Source organism: Pseudophryne corroboree, chromosome 5 (assembly GCF_028390025.1).
Source record: "Pseudophryne corroboree isolate aPseCor3 chromosome 5, aPseCor3.hap2, whole genome shotgun sequence".
Classification (NCBI taxonomy): domain Eukaryota; kingdom Metazoa; phylum Chordata; class Amphibia; order Anura; family Myobatrachidae; genus Pseudophryne; species Pseudophryne corroboree.
In genome coordinates this window covers 162,935,321-162,953,203 of record NC_086448.1, presented here as the reverse complement: position 1 = coordinate 162,953,203, position 17,883 = coordinate 162,935,321, and the positions used below count along the sequence as shown (strand labels likewise).

The 17,883-nt window shown below is 47.7% G+C and overlaps 1 protein-coding gene across 1 annotated transcript in view; it reads right to left on the bottom strand.

The window, feature by feature from the left end:
- Positions 1-17,883, bottom strand: part of NUB1 (negative regulator of ubiquitin like proteins 1) — a 176,863-nt gene that overhangs the window by 26,721 nt on the left and 132,259 nt on the right. The window lies entirely within an intron of this gene.

The window sequence follows — 17,883 nt, the reverse complement described above, 5'->3', positions numbered from 1 at the left end:
CAACCCTCCCCATCACCCCTTGTCTACCTAATTCTTTCTTTTGAACCTTCCTTTCACATATATCCCTCCCCCCCTAGTCTCCTACTCTCTCCCCTCCTCTGTTTCCCCATCCACCTCTCTCTCCCTTTCTTCCCCTCCTCTCTCCCTGTCACCCCACTTTCAGTCACTTCTGCCCCACCATGGTCCTACTACCCCACCACTCAGCTCAGTTCCCTCCCTCCATTCTCTGTCACTTCACCTCTTCTCCATCTACATCACACTGCATTCCCTCCCTGCTCTCCTCCTGCAGTTTCCCCTCCTAGCTCAGAAGCCCGCACTAACACTATGCTCGCTTTATCCCTTCCATCCAAATCAATATCACCTCAACGCTACAGCAACCCTGATAATCTCATTTGCATATCTCTCCCTCAAACTCTCACACCCTATCCTGTGCCCTATGGAAAGCCAGATCTGTTTGTAACAAACTGGTCCCCATCCATGACCTTTTCATCTCCAACTCCCTGCATCTCCTGGCCATTACAGCCACCTGGATTACTCCCTATGACACCACTTATCCTGCTGCACTCTTTGCTGGGGGCCTAACATGCTCACATACACCCTGACCCGGGGGACGCCTAGGCGGTATTATTAGGATCCTTTTACCCTCTAGCTACTCCTGCCAACTCATCCCCCAAGAGCCATCCCTTACATTCTCCACATTTGAGGTCCATGCTATACACCCCTTCCAACCTGTCAATCTACGAGTAGCTGTCATTTACAGCCCCCCTGGCATGCCCTCGCCCTCCAAATTCCTTGACAACTTTGCTTCCTCACTTCTGACATTCTCTCCATTATCTTAGGCGACTTCAACATCCCAATTGATATCCCCACAAAATCCTCTGCCTCTAAACTCCTTAACCTTACATCTTCACTTGGTCTCTTCCAGTGGACCTCCTCCCCCTCCCATGTGAATGGGAGCTCACAGGATCTGGTTTTCACTCACCGCTGTGATATTCTGATTTCTCCAACTCCCACATTTCCCCTCTCACACCACCACCTGCTCTCCTTTATCTTATCTCTCTCGGCTACTCCATCTCTACCTCCTAAGGCTACGATCACTAAATGCAACATTGAGGCTATCGACACCCCTTCCCTATCCTCCCTATTCGACTCACTTCTCTCTCACTTGTCTCTCTTATGCCCTGAACAAGCCACATCCCTATACAATACTTCCCTTACTTCTGCTCTTGACTCTGTTGCTCCATCAACCACTATTCAACCCCTGCAGATCAACACCTCAACCCTGGCACACCAAATGCACCAGATATTTGTAAAAATGCTCACGTACTGCTGAGCGACAGTGGAGGAATTTGCGCTCTAAGGCAGACTTCCTCCATTTCAAACTTATGCTCTCTTCAGTCAGTGCTGCTCTTTCCCTCACTAAACAGTCATACTTCAAAAACTTCATATCCTCCCAGTCTTCCAACCCCCGCTGCCTCTTTGTCAACTCCCCTCCTCTGCCGACCCCCACTTTGTCTCCCCCCTCACTTTCTGCTATTGATTTTGCCACTCCATAAGTCAGGACATCACATCCCACCAAAAAAATCAGCAACCAGCCACCTCCTATCCCGTACCACCCCTCCCCTTCCCTCTTACCAACTCTGACATCTTTCTCCAATGTATCTGGTGAGGAAGTCATGGCCCTCATCCGTTCCTTGCCCACCTCCAACTCCCCACTTGATCCTAACCACTCCCGCCTCCGCTACCTCTCTCTCTCTGCCTGCTCCCATCTTGCCCACCTCCTCAATCTCTCCCTCTCATCAGGCACTGTCCCATCTGACTACAAGCATGCACTTGTCTCACCTATTCTTAAAAACCTACCCTTGATCCACACACTCTCTCCAACTATCAACCCATCTCTTTCCTTCCTTTTGCCTCCAAACTCCTTAAGTGTATTGTCTATAACTGTCTGACTGCCTTTCTTTCCTCCCACTCAGTACTTGACCCATTCCATGCCCTTACAAATGTCTGCAATGACCTATCTGCTAAATCCAAGGGTCACTACTCTTTGCTTATTCTATTTGATCTCTCTGCTGCTTTTGACACTGTGGACCACCCTCTCCTTCTGCAAATCCTTCACTCCCTTGGTCTGCGTGATACTGCCCTCTCCTGGCTGTCCTCCTACCTCTCTGACCATTCCTTGTCTATCTCCTCTCATGGCTCCACCTCCCCCCCACGGCTCTGCTCTTGGTCGTCCCTTTTCTCCCTCTATACATCCCCTTTAGGAGAACTGATTAGCTCTTTTGACTTGCAATATCACCTCTATGCTGATGACACTCAAATCTACCTTTCCTCCCCTGACCTCTCTTCTGCTCTCCTCACTGTCTCTCTGCTATCTTTTCTTTTGATGTCCCAGCACTTTCTTAAACTTAACATGTCTAAGACTGAGCTGATCATCTTCTCACCCTCCCCTCGCACAATTTTATTCTCTATCGATGGCACTACTATCTCCTCTAGCCCCCAAGTGCGCTGTCTTAGAGTAATCCTTGACTCCTCCCTCTCCTTCAAACCACACATTCAGCACCTATCACAAACCTGTCATTTACATCTCAAAAATATTTCCAGGATCAGATCCTTTCTCACCCAGGATGCCACTAAGACCCTTATCCACTCACTGGTCATCTCCAGACTGGACTAATGTAATCTCCTCCTGACTGGCATCCCTAATACATACATCTCTCCACTCCAATCTATCCTCAATGCTGCTGCCTGGATCATCTTCCTCACCAAACGCACTACATACACCTTCCCTCTTCTACAAGCCCTTCACTGGCTCCCCTTCCCCTTCAGAATCCATTTCAAGCTTCTCACACTCACTTACAAAGCCCTCACCAACTCCTCTCCCAGTTACATCTCTGACCTTATCTCCTTTTACACTCCCGCCCGTCCTCTTCGCTCTGCTAATACACTCTATCTCTCCTGCCTTCTGATTACCTCCTCCCACTCCTACCTCCAAGATTTTGCACGTTCTGCTCCCTTTTTCTGGAATTCTCTACCTCTCCCCCTCCCCCTCAGACTCTCCACCTTTCTACAAAACTTCAAACGGGCTCTCAAGACACACTTCTTCACCAAACCCAGCCGTCTCTAATCATAAGCCTTCTGTGGCCTACGCTCACTTTCTACCCCATCTGTGTCACTCGTTTGTGTGCCCTCCCCTTTACAATGTAAGCTCTCACGAGCAGGGTCCTCTTCCCTCATGTGCTTTACGTCTCTTACTTAACCTATCTTTTTTTCAATACTCCCTTTGATGGCACTAAATCTTTTGGTTTTCTGCCACCCTGATACTTATTTCAGTGCTGTTTACTGATGAATCTATGTTTATATACCCTCTACTTGTTCTATATTGTATTGAATTGTAAATCACGGTCTTCATATTTTATCTTATTTGTTTACTCTGTAATTGGGCGCTGCAGATCTCATGTGACGCTATACAAATAAATGATAATAATAATCATGATGGACCAGGCATCTGCCGGGTCACATCAGCTGCCCCTTTCATTGTATCCCCTCCACGTTATACTTACACCCCACCCCTGGTCCTCACCTGTCCTCACAGCTGCAGTGCATGTAGTGGGAGCCGGTGCACGCCATGCATGTTAGATGTGATGTGCACGTGTGAACCACAGCCACGATTAGTTCCTCACCCAGACATGATGAAATTACTTTTTTACGGATTCCAATTTCAAATAATATATAGGTTATTAGCGCAGTTTTACATAGGCCATAGTGTAATTTAGATTTAGGCTAGTAGTCCTTTAACCTGGTAGGAAAAGTCTCCTTTGCGGATGACTGTGTCAGCATTCCAACTTTATGACCAAAAGGAAACCCTGGTACGTTATCAATATATCAGAAACATATGTCTAGAACGTAATCTCCGCAAAGCTAAAGAGTACACATTCCAGTCAGTATTAGCGGATATCACGTACCATGGTTGCACGCTTAAAGCTTCACATAGTTCCGTTTCTATCTTTTTTAGAACTAGTCAATGTTTTTCTTAGATAGTATCTTCTAGCTAAATCAATGGTTAACATAAGCAATGTATCATGGATTTTATATACATTGTTTTTTAATCACTTGATACATATATTTTACTAATGTCAGTATTTTATATTTAGACTGACAGAAAACCACAGAGCTGCTATACACAGATCAGCTCTGCGTATGTATATACAGTGAGGATACAGCTGGTGAGGTACAGAGAGAGAAGTACTTCTCCCAAGTTTCTGTCCTCCCATGACGCGAGGGTCAGAAGATGTCAACTCAATAATTGTATCCAGATGGTCACTAATGAGGTCCTCCTGGTCTTAATTAGTCAGTTCAACACTTTCACATAGCGCCATCTTTTTGGCTGCAAAAGACCTCAGTAGCTGGAAGACTGAAATGACAGATGTGAGCCATAAAGGCTATGGAGGAAGAACCCTACTTTACTACTGTAAGGAGGACATCATTGTGCGTAGTTCACTAATGGTTCTTCTTTGCCTGTTTACCACACTTTAAAAAACAAAAACCAGCCAGATTTAATCATTTTCATTATTACATCATATTCTCTATACTTAGAATATGCAACAAAGCCAGAATAGTCGGTCCGTGTGATCATGATCATGTTTAATTCCCTAGCTGGAAGAAGTGTCCCTCTTCTTTGTAGCTGGGAGAGTGTCTCTCTGCTGGTTCAGTGCAAAATACTGGTGGTCAGGATGCCAACAGTCACATGACCGACCGCGGCATCCCAACAATAAAAATCCCGACATGGGAGGGGGTAAGTATTTTTACACTCCTCCCCCTCCGGGAGTGGAGATTAGCGCTGACCACCCCCCTACTGCCTATTCCCTCGCCCCCTCCCGGGCCCTAAAACCTTCCATATGTCGGCTATCAGTGTCGAAGCATCGCATCTAAGCTACACCACTTAGCTAACTCTCTGCTTTTGGCATAACCAACCCCAAAGCCTGTTAATCTTACTCTTGAGGGCGTAAAAAACCTGCACATGATATTATTGTGTTCTGTTCTGTACCCAACATTACATGAGCTACTAAGATATAACTGAGATATCACTGATAGTTTATTTAATAGTATTTAAATATTCAAAAGTCCGTTTTGTGTCTGTATCAGGAAAGTTTCTCTCTGCTGTGCGCTCTTGCCACTACCACTACACAAGCCAACCATACAGATCCACTGGTGATTCGGTGTCCTTGGAATTGGGAAGTTAGCTAAATGCTTTTTATCATGTCAGAGACTAAAAGGCAGTCTGTCAAAGCTGTTGATCATCGTTGGCTTTGACCGATCATTTCAAAGCAGCAAGGAATTAATGCTAAACCAGATATGTTTAGCATTAATTCCTATCGCCATTTTAAGCCCGTCAGTTAAAGTAAAGCTGCCGAGCGTCCGTTAGTAAATCTAGCCCTTGAACTTTCACCTACCAAATGCTGTGAAAGAGGATAAATGCGTTAAAGAAAGTCAAGAACAGATTGGCCCAAATGTATTAAGCCTTAAGAAGTGATAAAGTGGAGATGGATAAAGAGTGATAAAGTACCAACCAATCAGCTCATAGCTGTCATTTTTCAAACACATCCTGTAACATGGCGATTAGGAAGCTTATTGGCTGGTACTTTATCACTCCTTATCCGTCTCCACTTTATCACTTTTTAAGGCTTAATACATTTGGGCCTCTGCCCTCAGCCACCTTCATTTATATTCCTACTCCTCTTATGCTCCATCTAAAGATTATTTTACTTGAACTACCCATTTGCTAATCTCTGCACTGATGTCATCTGTACCTCCCATTGCAATACAACCTACAAAGCTTCAGTCGGAAGTCTCAAAGACAATACCATCTAAGAATATTTGCTGACAGCACTGTACTGTGCTTCTCTACTATATCCTAGAAAGAAAAATAAGCAGACCTAGGACGCTGTAGTGGACTACCAAGAAATAGAGGCCCTGCTAATGATTTATCATATTTAAAACAGATGGAAACATGCTTTAAGAGCATTAACAAGTACAGGCTAGGGGAAAAGAGAGAAGAGTTATGAGATACTTTTACAAGATTAAAAAGAAGACGGACACTGCTCTGAGACAGAGACGCAGGGAGGAAAAGGGTGTGGATTCTTCAATCAGACTTCTGACAAAGGTCAGATACTAAGTCAATACTAAACATTTGGAAGATACACAAAACTACTATTAGTAACAATGAATCAGTAGTGATGTCTGCGTTAATGTGTGCAATGCTTCCCACTCTGCTATTAGTTCTTACATACTGCACTAACAAAACTTAGTGACAATAAACAGACGTTTCTTCTCTTTTGTAAGTTCACAGGAAGATTCTCTGCAGCTAGAATGCTATGGGGATTAAACAATACTCCATGGGGAGTGAAGTAAGTCTTCCCTTCTGTGCTCATCTTCCCACACTCCACAACTCACTAGCGCTGAATGCAGTCTGCTGTGCATAGGTCAGGAGCCATGTGTGTTATATAACATTGCTCTCACTGTAGCTAGAATCACACTTCAACAACATATCCACATGAATGAAGGCAGCTCTGTAATAGCTGTAATACGGTGGCAACAGTTACAGCTACAGGACAGTTTATATAGTCAAAGACAAGGTTAGTGTGGTTGTAATTAGTTAATGGGCCTGAATCAGAGGTGGGTGCAGTTTTTGGTGATCCCCATCTGCGAATTTATGCAAATGGTGCTACAAAGCTCTTTCTTGGTGTACATCTGTGTGTATGATTGTGCAAGGAGTGAGATGCCCACCTTCAGCAACCGTAATTGCTGTAGTTCCGCCAGGTGTGTCTTTAGACGCCACTATTGGTCGCATTATTGGAACTTACGCCAGGCCAATGGCAGAGGCAGATTTAAAGGCGGAGTCTGGCTTAGCTCCGTGACCACCGGCATCATGTGTGACTCTGATTTAAGGCACAAGGCTGATTACTTTGGGTGTATTAAAGAAAACAAAAAGTTAGCGTTATCACGTAGAAGACAGCAAGAATACAAACATCCAAGCCCATTGAGACAAACCACTAAACACAATGGACTATCATGTGACCACAAAAAAATAAATACCAAAAATTAATGAAATAAAGAAAATGCGTTGATGCGCTGCACGCCAGTCCTAGATCTCGGGTGCTTAGTGGCTGTCTCACCTTTGAAAGCCTGTGCGCTGGTGAGCGTTAAAGCAGTGAGCATATCTACGTTTAATTCTAATGTGATAGCAATTGCCATGCTTACAATTCTGAGTGATAGAGTAGGACTTGCAGAAAAATGATTAAAATATGAATGAAATCTCTATGCTTTATTATGGTGAGTGCAGTGGTGCAACTAGTCAGTGGTGGGCCCAGGTGCAACCTCATGGGGGGGGGGCACCCATACTAGGGTCTTGTTGCGCGCCAAAGGCACGTGGCCAAAAATGGTCTGGCCTCGCGGGGAAGAAGGCAAGGCCTCACGGCACCCAAGAGAATTAGAGTTATTCATGCACAATGCACAAAAGTCTTCAACCAAATCAGTATAATCCTTATTTGACTGAAAACTATTTTGCAGTCCATGCACACTCCACAGCTCCCGTCCCTCCCCCACTACTTCCAGCATTCCAGCAAGGAGCTCCCAAGTCCCCAGCAGGCACATCCTGCACGACCACATCCAACTACCTCCTTTGTTACAGGCCACACCGCAGCGGTGGCCAGTGTACAATGAGTCAGTCTGACTAATTATACTGCTGTCAGCTATGGGCCCCTTCACTGTGGCGAGCCCACAGCTGGCACCGCCGCTAGTTCCGCCATAGGGTGAGTACAGAGCATCTAGGGGTGGTGAATGGGGCTATATTTTATTTATTTTAAATATGACCAATATAAGCAGAGATGGCAGTAGTGAACCATGGATTCTGTGTGGGGCAGAAGGGATCCACCCACACAAAAGAAAAAGTAGGTCTGACCACATCTAATGGCTGCAAAGCAGAGACAGTATGGGAAAGGCTGTGGTAGTCAGACTGCCCAGGTAGGGTTGTGACACACAGTCAGACTGCAGTGGATGTCAAAGAGTCCAGTGTGCCAGGAGGCCAGTGTCTATACCACCAATCTCTGCTTTTGTTGCTGAGAAGAAGGCAGGCCAGTGGGCCTTGAGTAGGGGCCAGGAGATAGTGTCTAAATCTGCAAGAGGCAGAGAAGAATTTGAGTAGGCCAAGCGGTGCCTTACCTGTAAGAGACAGGACTGAGATTGAAGTGAGACTTTGTGAAGCAAACCTGCTGCCCAGTATAGTGAGAGGCGAAGAAGTGTGTTAATGCCCTGCACTTATAGGTCGTTTGTTATTTTTCTATTTCATTTACGCTGGCAGCAACGCTTTCATTTGTTTAAATTACCTGAAAAGTTGTGCTCGTTACCCTGCTTAAAGCACCCAAAACGCTGTGCACGACTAAGCACGCTACCTAGCTAACTACCCAGGATTGTCACACGGTGTGATAGATGTGTGTATATATATATATATATATATATATATATAATACTAGGTGCTTCATCGCGCCCAGCATCCTCTACAGACTAGGAGAAATAGATTTACCGGTAGGTTTAAAATCTTATTTTCTCTTACGTCCTAGAGGATGCTGGGGACTCCGTAAGGACCATGGGGTTTATACCAAAGCATCCAATCGGGCGGGAGAGTGCGTATGACTCTGCAGCACCGACTGAGCAAACGCTAGGTCCTCATCAGCCAGGGTATCAAACTTGTAGAATTTAGCAAAAGTGTTTGACCCCGACCACGTCGCCGCTCGGCAAAGCTGTAATGCCGAGACGCCTCGGGCAGCCGCCCAAGAAGAACCCACCTTCCTAGTGTAATGGGCCTTAACCGAATTTGGTACCGGCAATCCAGCCGTAGAATGAGCCTGCTGAATCGTATTACAGATCCAGCGAGCAATAGTCTGCTTCGAAGCAGGTGCGCCAATCATATTAGCAGCATACAGGACAAACAGAGCCTCTGTTTTCCTAATTCTAGCCGTCCTGGCTACATAAATCTTTAAGGCCCTGACTACGTCCAGGGATCTGGAATCCTCCAGGTCACTTGTAGTCACAGGCACCACAATAGGTTGATTCATATGGAATGAAGAAACCACTTTAGGCAAAAATTGCAGATGTGTCCTCAATTCAGCTCTATCCACATGAAAAATCAAGTAGGGGCTCTTGTGTGAGAGAGCCGCCAATTCTGACACTCGCCTTGCTGATGCTAAGGCCAACAACATGACCACCTTCCAGGTAAGAAATTTCAACTCAACCTTGTTAAGCGGTTCAAACCAGTGTGATTTTAAGAACTGCAACACCACGTTCAGGTCCCATGGTGCCACTGGAGGCACAAAAGGGGGCTGGATGTGTAGCACTCCCTTTACAAACGTCTGGACTTCTGGAAGAGAAGCCAATTCCTTCTGAAAGAAAATCGAGAGGGCCGAAATCTGTACCTTAACAGAGCCTAATTTCAGGCCCATATCCACTCCTGTCTGTAGGAAGTGGAGAAAACGACCCAGATGAAAATCTTCCGTAGGTGCATTCTTGGTCTTACACCAAGACACATACTTTCGCCAGATACGGTGATAGTGCTTTACCGTCACCTCCTTCCTAGCCTTTATTAAAGTAGGGATGACCTCTTCCGGAATCCCCTTTTTTGCTAGGATTCGGCGTTCAACCGCCATGCCGTCAAACGTAACCGCGGTAAGTCTTGAAATACACAGGGCCCCTGTTGCAACAGGTCGTCCCTCAGAGGAAGAGGCCAGGGATCTCCTGTGAGCATCTCTTGTAGATCCGAGTACCAGGCCCTTCGAGGCCAGTCTGGGACAATGAGTATCGTCTGTACTCTTCTTCGTCTTATGATCCTCAACACTTTTGTGATGAGAGGAAGAGGAGGAAACACGTAGACCGATTTGAACACCCACGGTGTTACCAGAGCGTCTACTGCTACTGCCCGAGGGTCCCGAGACCTGGCACAATACCTCCGAAGCTTCTTGTTGAGGCGTGACGCCATCATGTCTATTTGAGGAGTTCCCCACAGACGCGTTACGTCTGCAAAGACTTCTTGATGAAGTCCCCACTCTCCTGGATGGAGATCGTGTCTGCTGAGGAAGTCTGCTTCCCAGTTGTCCACTCCCGGAATGAAGACAGACGACAGAGCGCTTACGTGATTTTCCGCCCAGCGAAGAATCCTGGTGGCTTCCGCCATCGCAACTCTGCTTCTTGTCCCGCCTTGGCGGTTCACATGAGCCACTGCTGTGACATTGTCTGATTGAATCAGAACCGGTAGGTTTCGAAGAAGACTCTCCGCTTGTCGAATGCCGTTGTAAATGGCCCTGAGTTCCAACACATTGATGTGTAGACAGGACTCCTGGTCTGACCACAGTCCCTGAAAATTTCTTCCTTGTGTGACTGCTCCCCATCCTCGGAGGCTCGCGTCCGTGGTAACCAGAATCCAATCCTGAATTCCGAACCTGCGACCCTCCAGCAGGTGAGTACTTTGCAACCACCACAGGAGAGACACCCTGGCCCCTGGGGACAGAGTTATTTTCCGATGTAAGTGCAGATGGGACCCGGACCACTTGTCCAGAAGGTCCCATTGAAAAGTCCTTGCATGGAACCTTCCGAAGGGAATGGCCTCGTAGGCCGCCACCATTTTTCCCAGAACTCGAGTGCATTGGTGAACTGACACCCTTTTCGTTTTTAGCAGGTCTCTGACCATGTTCTGGATGTCCTGGGCTTTCTCCAGTGGGAGAAAGACCTTCATTTGTTCCGTATCCAGTATCATACCTAGGAACGTTAGTAGAGTTGTCGGAATCAACTGTGACTTTGGTAGATTTAGAATCCAACCGTGTTGCTGGAGCACTCTCAGAGAGAGAGCCACACTGCTCAGCAATTTCTCTCTGTATCTCGCTTTTATTAGGAGATCGTCCAAGTATGGGATAATTGTGACTCCATGCTTGCGCAGGACCACCATCATTTCCGCCATTATCTTGGTGAAAATCCTCGGGGCCGTGGAAAGCCCAAACGGCAACGTCTGAAATTGGTAATGACAATCCTGTACAGCGAATCTCAGGTATTCCTGATGGGGGAATATATGGGGACATGAAGGTACGCATCCTTTATGTCCAGAGACACCATAAACTCCCCCTCCTCCATATTGGCTATTATCGCTCTGAGTGATTCCATTTTGAATTTTAATCTTTTTATGTACAGGTCTAGGGATTTCAGATTCAAAAATAAGAATTTACTCACCGGTAATTCTATTTCTCGTAGTCCGTAGTGGATGCTGGGACTCCGTAAGGACCATGGGGAATAGCGGCTCCGCAGGAGACTGGGCACAACTAAAAGAAAGCTTTAGACTCCTGGTGTGCACTGGCTCCTCCCACTATGACCCTCCTCCAGACTTCAGTTAGGATACTGTGCCCGGAAGAGCAGCCACACCAATCACACCGTATAACTCGTGATACAATACCCAGTTAACAGTATGATAACAACTGAGCCTCTCAACAGATGGCTCAACAATAACCCTTTAGTTAAACAATAACTATATACAAGTATTGCAGAAAATCCGCACTTGGGATGGGCGCCCAGCATCCACTACGGACTACGAGAAATAGAATTACCGGTGAGTAAATTCTTATTTTCTCTGACGTCCTAAGTGGATGCTGGGACTCCGTAAGGACCATGGGGATTATACCAAAGCTCCCAAACGGGCGGGAGAGTGCGGATGACTCTGCAGCACCGAATGGGCAAACTCTAGGTCCTCATCAGCCAGGGTGTCAAACTTGTAGAATTTAGCAAATGTGTTTGACCCCGACCAAGTAGCTGCTCGGCAAAGTTGTAGAGCCGAGACCCCTCGGGCAGCCGCCCAAGAAGAGCCCACCTTCCTCGTGGAATGGGCTTTCACTGATTTAGGATGCGGCAGTCCAGCCGCAGAATGTGCAAGCTGAATCGTACTACAGATCCAGCGAGCAATAGTCTGCTTTGAAGCAGGTGCACCCATCTTGTTGCGAGTCAGTCTTTCTGACTCCAGCTGTCCTGGAAACATAAATTTTCAGGGCCCTGACTACGTCCAACAACTTGGAAGCCTCTAAGTCTTCAGTAGCCGCAGGCACCACGATAGGTTGGTTCAGATGAAAGGCTGATACCACCTTAGGGAGAAATTGGGGACGAGTCCTCAATTCTGCCCTATCCATATGGAAAATCAGATAAGGGCTTTTACATGACAAAGCCGCCAATTCTGATACACGCCTGGCCGAAGCCAAGGCCAACAACATGACCACTTTCAATGTGAGATACTTCAATTCCACGGTTTTAAGTGGCTCAAACCAATGTGACTTTAGGAAATCCAACACCACGTTGAGATCCCAAGGTGCCACTGGAGGCACAAAAGGGGGCTGAATATGCAGCACTCCCTTAACAAAAGTTTGAACTTCAGGTAGTGAAGCCAGTTCTCTCTGGAAGAAAATCGATAGAGCCGAAATCTGGACCTTAATGGAACCCAATTTTAGGCCCATAGTCACCCCTGACTGTAGGAAGTGCAGGAAACGGCCCAGCTGAAATTCCTCCGTTGGGGCCTTCCTGGCCTCACACCACGCAACATATTTTCGCCATATGCGGTGATAATGGTTTGCGGTTACTTCTTTCCTAGCTTTAATCAGCGTAGGAATGACTTCCTCCGGAATGCCCTTCAGGATCCGGTGTTCAACCGCCATGCCGTCAAACGCAGCCGCGGTAAGTCTTGGAACAGACAGGGCCCCTGCTGCAGCAGGTCCTGTCTGAGCGGCAGAGGCCATGGGTCCTCTGAAATCATTTCTTGAAGTTCCGGGTACCAAGCTCTTCTTGGCCAATCCGGAACAATGAGTATAGTTCTTACTCCTCTTCTCCTTATTATCCTCAGTACCTTTGGTATGAGAGGAAGAGGAGGGAACACATAAACCGACCGGTACACCCACGGTGTCACTAGAGCGTCCACAGCTATCGCCTGCGGGTCCCTTGACCTGCCGCCCTGTCGGTTTACATGGGCGACCGCCGTGATGTTGTCTGACTGGATCAGTACCGGCTGGTTTTGAAGCAGGGGTTTTGCCTGACTTAGGGCATTGTAAATGGCCCTCAGTTCGAGAATATTTATGTGTAGGGAAGTCTCCTGACTTGACCATAGTCCTTGGAAGTTTCTTCCCTGTGTGACTGCCCCCCAGCCTCGAAGGCTGGCATCCGTGGTCACCAGGACCCAGTCCTGTATGCCGAATCTGCGGCCCTCTTGAAGATGAGCACTCTGCAGCCACCACAGCAGAGACACCCTGGTCCTTGGAGACAGGGTTATCAGTCGATGCATCTGTAGATGCGATCCGGACCACTTGTCCAACAGGTCCCACTGAAAGGTTCTTGCATGAAACCTGCCGAATGGAATTGCTTCGTAGGAAGCTACCATCTTTCCCAGGATCCGCGTGCAGTGATGCACCGACACCTGTTTTGGTTTTAGGAGGCCTCTGACTAGAGATGACAGCTCCTTGGCCTTCTCCTCCGGGAGAAACACTTTTTTCTGTTCGGTGTCCAGAACCATCCCCAGGAACAGTAGACGTGTCGTAGGGACCAGCTGTGACTTTGGAATATTTAGAATCCAGCCGTGCTGTTGTAGCACCTCCCGAGATAGTGCTACCCCGACCAACGACTGCTCCCTGGACCTCGCCTTTATCAGGAGATCGTCCAAGTACGGGATAATTAAAACTCCCTTCTTTCGAAGGAGTATCATCATTTCGGCCATTACCTTGGTAAAGACCCTCGGAGCCGTGGATAGACCGAACGGCAACGTCTGGAATTGGTAATGACAATCCTGTACCACAAATCTGAGGTACTCCTGGTGAGGATGGTAAATGGGGACATGCAGGTAAGCATCCTTGATGTCCAGTGATACCATGTAATCCCCCTCGTCCAGGCTTGCAATAACCGCCCTGAGCGATTCCATCTTGAATTCGAATTTTTTTATATACGTGTTCAAGGATTTCAAATTTAAAATGGGTCTCACCGAACCGTCCGGTTTCGGTACCACAAACATTGTGGAATAGTAACCCCGTCCTTGTTGAAGTATGGGCACCTTTACTATCACCTGCTGGGAATACAGCTTGTGAATTGCCTCTATCACTGCCTCCCTGCCTGAGGGAGTTGTTGGCAAGGCAGATTTGAGGAAACGGCGGGGGGGAGACGTCTCGAATTCCAGCTTGTACCCCTGAGATACTACTTGAAAGATCCAGGGATCCACCCGTGAGCGAGCCCACTGATCGCTGAAATTTTTGAGACGGGCCCCCACCGTACCTGGCTCCGCCTGTGGAGCCCCAGCGTCATGCGGCGGACTTAGAGGAAGCGGGGGAGGACTTTTGCTCCTGGGAACTGGCTGTATGCTGCAGCTTTTTCCCTCTACCTCTGCCTCTGGGCAGAAAGGACGCGCCTTTAACCCGCTTGCCCTTATGGGGCCGAAAGGACTGTACCTGATAATACGGTGCTTTCTTTGGCTGTGAAGGAACATGGGGTAAAAATGCAGACTTCCCAGCAGTTGCTGTGGAAACTAGGTCCGAGAGACCATCCCCGAACAACTCCTCACCTTTATAAGGCAAAACTTCCATGTGCCTTTTTGAGTCTGCATCACCTGTCCACTGCCGAGTCCATAACCCTCTCCTGGCAGAAATGGACATTGCACTTATTTTAGATGCCAGCCGGCAAATATCCCTCTGTGCATCTCTCATGTATAAGACTGCGTCTTTAATATGCTCTATGGTTAGCAATATAGTGTCCCTGTCTAGGGTATCAATATTTTCCGACAGGGAATCTGACCACGCAGCTGCAGCACTGCACATCCATGCTGAAGCAATAGCTGGTCTCAGTATAATACCTGTGTGTGTATATACAGACTTCAGGATAGCCTCCTGCTTTCTATCAGCAGGTTCCTTTAGGGCGGCCGTATCCGGAGACGGTAGTGCCACCTTCTTTGACAAGCGTGTGAGCGCTTTATCCACCCCAGGGGATGTTTCCCAACGTGAGCTATCCTCTGGCGGGAAGGGGTACGTCATTAGTAACCTTTTAGAAATTACTAGTTTCTTATCGGGGGAAGCCCACGCTTCTTCACACACTTCATTTAATTCTTCAGATGGAGGAAAAAATAAGAATTTACTTACCGATAATTCTATTTCTCGTAGTCCGTAGTGGATGCTGGGGACTCCGTCAGGACCATGGGGGGGGGAATAGCGGCTCCGCAGGAGACAGGGCACAAAAGTAAAAGCTTTAGGATCAGGTGGTGTGCACTGGCTCCTCCCCCTATGACCCTCCTCCAAGCCTCAGTTAGGATACTGTGCCCGGACGAGCGTACACAATAAGGAAGGATTTTGAATCCCGGGTAAGACTCATACCAGCCACACCAATCACACTGTACAACCTGTGATCTGAACCCAGTTAACAGCATGATAACAGCGGAGCCTCTAAAAAGATGGCTCACAACAATAATAACCCGATTTTTTTTTTTTTGTAACAATAACTATGTACAAGTATTGCAGACAATCCGCACTTGGGATGGGCGCCCAGCATCCACTACGGACTACGAGAAATAGAATTATCGGTAAGTAAATTCTTATTTTCTCTGACGTCCTAAGTGGATGCTGGAGACTCCGTCAGGACCATGGGGATTATACCAAAGCTCCCAAACGGGCGGGAGAGTGCGGATGACTCTGCAGCACCGAGTGAGAGAACTCCAGGTCCTCCTCAGCCAGGGTGTGCCCCTGACCAAGTAGCAGCTCGGCAAAGTTGTAAAGCCGAGACCCCTCGGGCAGCCGCCCAAGATGAGCCCACCTTCCTTGTGGAATGGGCATTTACATATTTTGGCTGTGGCAGGCCTGCCACAGAATGTGCAAGCTGAATTGTACTACACATCCAACTAGCAATCGTCTGCTTAGAAGCAAGAGCACCCAGTTTGTTGGGTGCCTACAGGATAACAGCAAGTCAGTTTTCTTGACTCCAGCCGTCCTGGAAACCTATATTTTCAGGGCCCTGACAACATCTAGCAACTTGGAGTCCTCCAAGTCCCTAGTAGCCGCAGGTACCACAATAAGCTGGTTCAGGTGAAACGCTGACACCACCTTAGGGAGAAACTGGGGACGAGTCCGCAGCTCTGCCCTGTCCGAATGGACAATCAGATATGGGCTTTTGTGAGACAAAACCGCCAATTCTGACACTCGCCTGGCCGAGGCCAGGGCCAACATCATGGTCACTTTCCATGTGAGATATTTCAAATCCACAGATTTGAACGGTTTAAACCAATGTGATTTGAGGAATCCCAGAACTACGTTGAGATCCCACAGTGCCACTGGAGGCACAAAAGGGGGTTGTATATGCAGTACTCCCTTGACAAACTTCTGGACTTCAGGAACTGAAGCCAATTCTTTCTGGAAGAAAATCGACAGGGCCGAAATTTGAACCTTAATGGACCCCAATTTGAGGCCCATAGACACTCCTGTTTGCAGGAAATGCAGGAATCGACCGAGTTGAAATTTCTTCATGGGGCCTTCCTGGCCTCACACCACGCAACATATTTTCGCCACATGTGGTGATAATGTTGTGCGGTCACCTCCTTCCTGGCTTTGACCAGGGTAGGAATGACCTCTTCCGGAATGCCTTTTTCCCTTAGGATCCGGCGTTCAACCGCCATGCCGTCAAACGCAGCCGCGGTAAGTCTTGGAACAGACATGGTACTTGCTGAAGCAAGTCCCTTCTTAGCGGCAGAGGCCATGAGTCCTCTGTGAGCATCTCTTGAAGTTCCGGGTACCAAGTCCTTCTTGGCCAATCCGGAGCCACGAGTATAGTTCTTACTCCTCTACGTCTTATAATTCTCAGTACCTTAGGTATGAGAAGCAGAGGAGGGAACACATACACCGACTGGTACACCCACGGTGTTACCAGAACGTCCACAGCTATTGCCTGAGGGTCTCTTGACCTGGCGCAATACCTGTCCAGTTTTTTGTTCAGGCGGGACGCCATCATGTCCACCTTTGGTCTTTCCCAACGGTTCACAATCATGTGGAAGACTTCCCGATGAAGTCCCCACTCTCCCGGGTGGAGGTGCCTGCTGAGGAAGTCTGCTTCCCAGTTGTCCACTCCCGGAATGAACACTGCTGACAGTGCTATCACATGATTTTCCGCCCAGCGAAAAATCCTTGCAGTTTTTTCCATTGCCCTCCTGCTTCTTGTGCCGCCCTGTTTACGTGGGCGACTGCCGTGATGTTGTCCCACTGGATCAATACCGGCTGACCTTGAAGCAGAGGTCTTGCTAAGCTTAGAGCATTATAAATTGCCCTTAGCTCCAGTATATTTATGTGGAGAAAAGTCTCCAGACTTGATCACACTCCCTGGAAATTTTTTTCCTTGTGTGACTGCTCCCCAGCCTCTCAGGCTGGCCTCCGTGGTCACCAACATCCAATCCTGAATGCCGAATCTGCGGCCCTCTAGAAGATGAGCACTCTGTAACCACCACAGGAGAGACACCCTTGTCCTTGGAGATAGGGTTATCCGCTGATGCATCTGAAGATGCGATCCGGACCATTTGTCCAGCAGATCCCACTGAAAAGTTCTTGCATGGAATCTGCCGAATGGAATTGCTTCGTAATAAGCCACCATTTTTCCCAGGACTCTTGTGCAATGATGCACTGACACTTTTCCTGGTTTTAGGAGGTTCCTGACTAGCTCGGATAACTCCCTGGCTTTCTCCTCCGGGAGAAACCCCTTTTTCTGGACTGTGTCCAGAATCATCCCTAGGAACAGCAGACGTGTCGTCGGAAACAACTGCGGTTTTGGAATATTTAGAATCCACCCGTGCTGTCGTAG